General features: G+C 44.8%; 1 protein-coding gene across 26 annotated transcripts in view; it reads right to left on the reverse strand.

The window, feature by feature from the left end:
- CREB1 (cAMP responsive element binding protein 1) overlaps window positions 1-7,093 on the reverse strand; it is a 76,569-nt gene extending 69,476 nt beyond the window's left edge. For 19 of the 26 annotated variants that reach the window (XR_011387142.2, XR_011387138.2, XR_011387136.2 and 16 more), the window contains exon 1: window positions 6,907-7,093. The gene's annotated coding sequence lies outside the window, so the exon portion shown is untranslated. The remainder of the gene's footprint in view (window positions 1-6,906) is intronic. The other 7 variants (XR_016231924.1, XM_089329971.1, XM_089329970.1 and 4 more) reach the window with 1 other exon arrangement.
- Window positions 7,094-7,757: the final 664 nt, after the last annotated feature.

Here is a 7,757-nt window from a genome sequence, read left to right on the forward strand (position 1 = left end):
TATACTGTCATATAATTATGAAAAACTCATATAACCAGCTCATTAGGGACACTTTTTTGATGGAAAAGAAAATCTGTTTCCAGGGTCAAGATACCACAGGCAATGCTGGTAACCCATATGAACACTGGTTCGACTCCCAGCTGCTGTACTTCTGATCCAGCTCCTGGCTAATGTACCTGGGAAGGCAGCTACCTGCCAGGCACCTGGGAAGCTACGATGAAGCTCCTGGTTTGGCCTGGCCCAGCCCTTGCTGTTGTAGCCATTTGGGGAGTGAATCAGCAGATGGAAGATATTTCTCTTTGTCTCTAACTCTGCACTTCAAATAAATAAATAAATATTTAAAATAAATCTTACTTTCAGACAAAATTCATTCACCTTTGGTAAAGACACTTTCTATCACTACTGGTATATTTCACCTCCACCCTTACACCAAGGTCCTCTCTTGGCTATCTTGTCACTTCTCCAACTGAAAGTGGTCCTTTCTTCTGTCCTTTCAAAAAAAAAACTCACCATCAATCCTCAGACCTCTTCTCCAAGTCTTGTCCCTTTTTTGGTTATCTAGAGATCCTAGATTAATTCAGTATGAGGAAGAAAACTGACAGGTGCTCAATATCTTTGTCCACACAGTGGGTTCATTTATGATAAACCCCTTTATAACCTTACCTCAACCACGAGGAAAAGCAACTTAGGCAGTCAAAAATTTATGGAGGACTTGTTTAAGCTGAGATTTACTAGCTTCAAGAATTGATTAAACACATAGATGAGCAACAATCTGGGAAAAATGTGAAACATATCTTCACAGGGTCTTGTTTGGCAGAGATAACAGAGGAGAAAAATGCAAAACAAAACTTAGGAGGTCAAAAAGAGTTGAGACAAGTGTATGGGTGTTTTACAGGGAGAGATGTGAATTATGGAAAGAAAAACTAATGGTTTACTCTTATCCAAGTTTCACCTCAAAAAACCTACACACTGATAAGTGTGGAAAAAATTTAAAACCAGACTCTCTTTACAGCATCAGCACTAACCAGAGTTGGTCTCATATAATAACTGGAGAGTATTTCATAAAAGTTGGTGAAAAATGGAATTAGAAGTTTATTTTAGTGTCAAAAACTTTTGAAATTATGTATACTTTTCCATGAACTTGTGAAGTGCTTATGGGTACATTAAAATGGCAGAAAACTAAAAGCCATCTTTACACGGTCAGCTCTTGCTCTAATCTAATCATGTCTGCCCATACCCCAGGAGACAATCTACTATTTCATGACACTGTGAGAAGTCACTGAGCTCTCTGGTAGCCTAAAAATATGTCCCAGAAGGAAAAGTTTCTGCCTTTATAGATTTCAATTATCTATACTATCCTCACCCCCAAAGCTGTAAAGATAAGTGCTCTGTAAACATTTTAATCACTTAGCAGTAAAAACAGCACATATTAATATTTTACATTAAATACTAGTAAAACTTCAAGATAACCGTAAAGTGTTCTCAAATTAAAAACTTTAGGTAGGACCAACGCTGTGGCGCAGCGGGTTAAAGCCCTGGCTTGAAGCACTGGCATCCCATATGGGTGCTGGTTCAAGTCCTGGCTGCTCCTCTTCCGATCCAGCTCTCTGCTATGGTCTGGGAGGGCAGTGGAGGATGGCCCAAGGACTTGGGCCCCTGCAGCCGCGTTGGGGACCCAGAGGAAGCTCCTGGCTCTGGGTCGGCGCAGCTCTGTCCATTGTGGCCATCTGGGTAGTGAACCATCGGATGGAAGACCTCTCTCTATCTCTACCTCTCTCTGTAACTTTCAAATAAATAAAATAAATCTTAAAAAAAAAAAAAAAAACTTTAGTATCTATGATCACAACACCTTTACTATAACCTGAGCATACAAAGAATGACACTATTTAATGATAGTTTTATTTGTGTCCCAGCTGCTGCATTAGTTATTTTTTGAGTTTAATCAATGATAAAAACTTAAAGCACATGTATTTTAAAGATAAATATACTAACAGCACATGCATTTAAAATACACTATTGCCTAATGCTGCTTTGAAGAGCCATGAAAGAAAAACAGAGAGGCACTGAAACTTGTGTGTGTTAGCTGAAATGTGTAGTACTTGGTCCAAATGGTTGGTCAAGGACTTTCAGAGTTAAAAAAGAAACAAAATCTAAGCTGTAAGGTTTATAATCTTAGCACTCAGTCACATAGGGGAAGTTATGTTTCAAATGTAGGTACAGAATACAAAACCCACTAATAATTACACTAAGAAATTTTGGAAAACCACTAAGGTAAGTTAATGAGTATACAACCAATAAATAAATTCAAGGAAGATGTGTATTTTTATAACAGCCATGCTGGGTAATGATGTCGCATGAGCTATCTGTTTTAAAAAACATAAACTCGACTATACGAAATTCTCTCAATTTTTTTGCCAAAATAATTGATTGTGGCAATCTGTTCCAGACTGTAAGAATTTTAACAGACCATTAAGTTAACTCAACACAGCTGACTTGTCTGCCTCATATAGGAAGACACTTCAAAAAGTTCATTGAGAATGGAATAAAAACATGTTTATTTTGCTATAAATAACTTTGAAATTCATCAATTTTCCAAAAATCCCTAACATATCTTTATCATTTATTTCACTAAAACTTTCAAAAAATGGCAATAAAGAATAAGGCAGTTCAAATGACAACTTCCTATCAAAAACAGTTTTTCATTCAAATGAAATGTTTTCCATTTAAAGAAGTAAGGTATAATGGCGAATTTCCTTAGTTTAAAAGGTCATATAAGAGCTAAAAATGAAATCAGTTCACTCACTGGTTAAGAGATACAAGTACATCTATATCTATACATAATGAAGAAACTCTTGATGGGGATACCATCTAATTGCTAAACCACAGTAAGTGAAGGGGGAGGGAGGAAAACATAGGATATTATAGTATGTATCATTTGTATAAAGGGGAGGAGGACATGGATTAAATATCAGGAAACACAAATAAAAAAGGTTAACACCTGGGTGATGGGGCTGGCACTGTGGCACAGCAGGTAAAGCTGCCGCCTGCATTGCAGGCAGCCTATATGGTTGCTGGTTCAACTCCCAGCTGTTCCTCTTATGATTCAGCTCTGTGCTGTGGCCTGGGAAAGCAGTGTAAGATGGCCCAAGCCCTTGGGCCCCTCTGAGGCTCCTGGTTCCTGGCCGTTGCAGCCATTTGGAGAATGAACCAGTGGATCAAAGACCAACCTCTCTCTCTGCTTCTGCCTTTCTGTAACTGCCTTTCAAATCAATCTTAAAAATAAAATAAAATAAAATAAAAAATAAAACTGGGTGATGAGAACAGGATATTTTGTTACACCGTATATGTTCTGAAACTTCTGAATGAATTACTCATTCAAAAACAAAATTGAAAATATAATTTGCTAGATTTTGCTTCACAAACGGTGATGTCTTTCTTTTAAATGCTTTCTTCTGATGCATATTCTTACTACTCATTATGCTCCCAACACTTTCTTGGGGATAGAGGTAAGACACTAACATCTTTGGATCTGCTTAAGTCTACTAACATAGTGCTAACAATAATAAACTTAAAAAAAAAAAATTAGGTAACACTTATTGAGCACTTGTAAAATACCAGGCTATTATTGTATGGTTATCACCAAGGAAAGTTGAGGTGTGGAGAAGAATCTTGCCCAAGGTCCCCCAAGTGGGAAGCTAAAATAAAAGCTTAAGATAAACAGCCAACTAGTAACTAGTGAGATGATTCCCTAAGGAACTTTACACTGATCTCACAACCCTATGAAGTAGGTGGTATTATTCTAACTTTAAGACAAGGAAATCCATGCTGAGGAAGATTTAAGAAACTTCCCATAGCTCACATCACAGCTTTAGCACTGGATTCAAACTCAGGCCTATGGTTCCAACTAGATGTCTTTCAACTACATTCTGTCATACTTAATTGCTAAATAAATATCTGAATTACCACAAATTATAAAATTGAGTTCACATATGGGTAATAAAAAAAATTCCTGCATTTTCAAAGATTCTCTACTACATTCTTAAATTCAGATCTAGGCTCTAACTAGAAAATAAATAATCCACCATTGGCACACAGCACATCAAGAATTTTCCAAGACTATGTTACAGGTTAGGTTGCCTAAAAACAAGTTTATGTAGCCAAATCTGATATTTATGGAATAAATGAAATTATAAATTCTAGTGACACACTATAAGCATTAAGTTACATGTAAATAATTTTCTGCACTGTGGGGAAAATACTTAAATGATGTGAAATGGAACAGCTGGTTTCATTATAACATGCTGTACAGAAACAAAACCAAATAACTTAGAATGAGACAAAATAAAGCCATTTCTTTTTGAAGAAAACAAATTATCCACTAATCACATCTAATTAGTTTCAAAAAGAAAAAGGTACCATTTCATGAATCAGGCTTTAAGCCCCAAGTTTCCATTTTCTGTGAATATTTCAATGACTTAACATTTATCTCAAAGTTACCACTAGTGATATATTTGTTATTCAATTTAAGTATTTAGAGTTGTTCTTTACACAGTGCAATGGGACATAATGGGTTAAGTTTTTTTTCAGGCTGTTATGTGAGGAAAAGTCGTTCAAAAGTAGTAACATTATAGAGTTTTAAGTTCCAAAAGAACACTCTTCAGGAAAATTATGTCACAAAGAATTCATTAGCTTTCTAAATGCAAGTGTCCACTAAAAAAAAAAAATTTAAGTAGACCCAGCTGTAATTTTTACTGAACCTAGGACAGCACAGAGGTTTAATTTCATGCCATGTTCCTGGTGAATGTTCAAATATTAATGACTATAAAAGTTTGAGAAATCTCACTTGGATTTGCTAATATTCAAAAATTATGAATCTATAAATTTTAAAGACCTTTTGGATAAGACTGAAGAAGGAATGCACTAGAAACTTTTTAAAAAACTCAGAAAAAAAATCTAACTGGTTTGCAGGAAAAATTTATTAAGGAAAAAACAGTAATCTACCACCACCAATAACTTCTTCAGTGTTTGGAAATAAAAAAGGAAATTCCCTTTATTTGCATCTTCTCAAGTTTCTCAGCAATGACAAATTGCCAATGTGGTCTTTTAAAGACTAGCAACACAACTACAAGAAAACTGACTTAGATACAGGAAAGTCAGAAGAGAATGCTGCTCCCGCCGGTCAGGATTTACCCCTAAACCAGAAGAAGCCTTGCATGTATCAATCACAATTCAATCACACAGTGACAGGTGAGTATTTTTAGAACAAATTATCTGTTCATCTCTCTCACCATCTAAAACGACCGTTTGGGGCTTCACTTTTAAATCAGGAAATGCTTAAAAGTACAAGTTGTCAATAGGCAGCTACCGAAAAGGATCTTACACTAAACCTTCAGAAGACAGACCTAAGGGCAAGCTAAGGCTAGAGTGAAACTCGGTAAGGAGCGACAAATCTAAGTAGGTCATACTGCACGTCCTTTAAAAATGTGGTGTTTTAACCTTGTGTCAGTGACTTTACTGCTGTCCCTTTTCTCAAAAGACGAAGAAAAGTAAGTTTTGTGGCTTAAATTACAGAATGGGGTTCCCCACTGTATGCAAGACAGATCATGGATACTGTTAATGTCTACTTTTAGCACTGTTAGGACATCCATTTCTCATTAAAGTTTATAAAGAGATCCGTGGGAAACTTGGTAGGGGGTGAGGAGAGACCCAGGTGACTCACCCAGCTGACATGTGTGCACCCCCCTCAAAGTGATGCAAAACAAAAGTACGTCTGCGAATGCTCGTTTCAACGAAGTGTTTCAGAATGTTAGACCTCAACTGGTTACTACCTAACTGAAAAGGGTTAAAACCGAAACTGTTTCAAACACCAGCTTCCCTTTTACAAGATCCCAACAGGTTTCTTTTTTTTTTCTTAAAGTTATTACAAATGTTTTTCTTAGCACCCCGTTCCTTCCAAAAAGAATGCATTTCCATGGCTACTGACTTTTAAAAAAAGAAGCGGGGGGGAGGGGGCAGTAAGGGAAAGAGTCAAAAATTCCCTAAAAAAAGCACGACCTCTCATCATCTCAATTGAGCGGCAAAAGGGCAGAAGACAGCCTTTCCCCAACGTTGCGGGAGCGGGGGGCGGAAAAGGGCACCAAGAAAAATACAGCACGAGAAGAAAGCTTGGGGTTCGAACTTTATTGCACAAAAGAGCGTGGAGGGGAGAGCGGATCAGACGCTGCGGCTCTTGCCCGCGCGAAGCGGGCACGCCGGGCTCGGAGGCTACCGGGAAGGCGGCAGGCACCTTCACCTCCTCTGCCCTCGACCGTCGCCTTCTTCTTCCTTCTCCACCCCCCACGGGCTCCCCGGCCGCGGCTGCCCCGCCGGGCCGAGTCGGGCCGGGCCGGGCCGGGGGCGAGGCGGGCGGCGGGGGCCGGCCGGCGGGCGAGCGAGCGAGCGAGCGGGCGGCGCGGGGGGCAGCGCCGGGCCGGGCGGGCGGCCTCCCCCGGGGCGGCTCCCGGCTCCCGGCTCCGCGCCCGGCCCGGCGGCGGCGGCGGGAACGCGGGCGCCAGCTCGCCGAGGCCGCCCGCCCGCCCGCCCGCTCGCTCGCCCGCCCGCCCGCACACACACCCCGGCCGCCGGCTCCCACCCCGCTGCCCGCCCGCCGCCCCCCGCCATGAGCGCCGCCGCTGGCTGCAGGCAGAGTCGCTGCCGCCCCGGCCGCCGCTGGCTCCAGTCCGCCGCCATTATTCTTTGTTCGCTGCGAGCGGCGGCGATGTTGTGGGGCTCGGGCGGAGGCTCCATCTTTACCGCGGCCCCTCCTGCGAGGGGAAGGCCCCGAGCGCGGGTGTCCGGCGCCTCCCCGTCCCCCCTCCGTCCCCCCGGCTCTCTCCGGCTCCTGCCTCCTCCTCCTGCTCCTCTTACCGGTGGTACAAGCTCCTCCGTCACTGCTTTCGTTCGCGGCCCGGATCTCGCTGGAGTTTTATTCTCTCCCCCACGTAACACACCGCGTCAAACTACACCTCCGCCGCGTCACTCACCAACACTCCGCTTCTCCCAGCCGCCCGGGCCACAGGCAGCAGCAGCCGCCGCCGACTGAGGAGCCGCAGCCAGGGAGCCAGCCAGCGCCGCCCAGTGCCGAGTGCGCAGCGGCTGCGCACGGAAACAGCCGAGCGCGGCCCGGAGCGGCTCGAGCGGCCCCGCCCCCGCGTTGGAGGCGGAACTTGCCGAAGGCCTTCGGGCTCCTTCGCGCCAGGCGGAGCGGGGCTCAGCGGGGAAGGGGCCGGGCGGCGAGGGCTGAGACCCGTGCGGGGAGGAGCGCTCTCTACCCCGGCGTGGCGTTCGGGGCGCTGAAACCCCGCGGCGGAAATTTGCAGGAGGAAGCGGGGTTGGTGTGTGACCCGGTGGGGGAATTCCCAAGGGTTCTAGGTGACTGGCTGGAAACCCCCCGCAGGCCTACCCCGAGGCGGTAAGCGGCGGGCTCTAGGGCGGCCACGGTGAGCCCCCGCGCGCCGCCGGCCCGGGAACTTTCAAACACGGCGGGGACGGTGTGGGTGCGGCGGCCACCGGGCAGGGGAGCGAGGGCCACCGCGCCTCGGCCGGCACCCGCAGGCCCGGGGCCTGGCTTGGGCGCTGGCGCTCGAGCAGGCCGCGGGGGGCGTCGCAGGGCCTTGGTGGCGCGGGCTGCCCAGCGGCCGCGAGCGGGGTCGTTCTTTGTCCGGAAGGCAGGGGCTCCGGAATTCGCGGTTGAGCCCTGCGACGTGGGCAGCCCGTCT

The sequence above is a fragment of the Oryctolagus cuniculus genome, chromosome 3, assembly GCF_051225735.1.
Source record: "Oryctolagus cuniculus isolate XC-2025 breed Fujian yellow rabbit chromosome 3, ASM5122573v1, whole genome shotgun sequence".
NCBI classification, from domain to species: Eukaryota; Metazoa; Chordata; class Mammalia; order Lagomorpha; family Leporidae; genus Oryctolagus; species Oryctolagus cuniculus.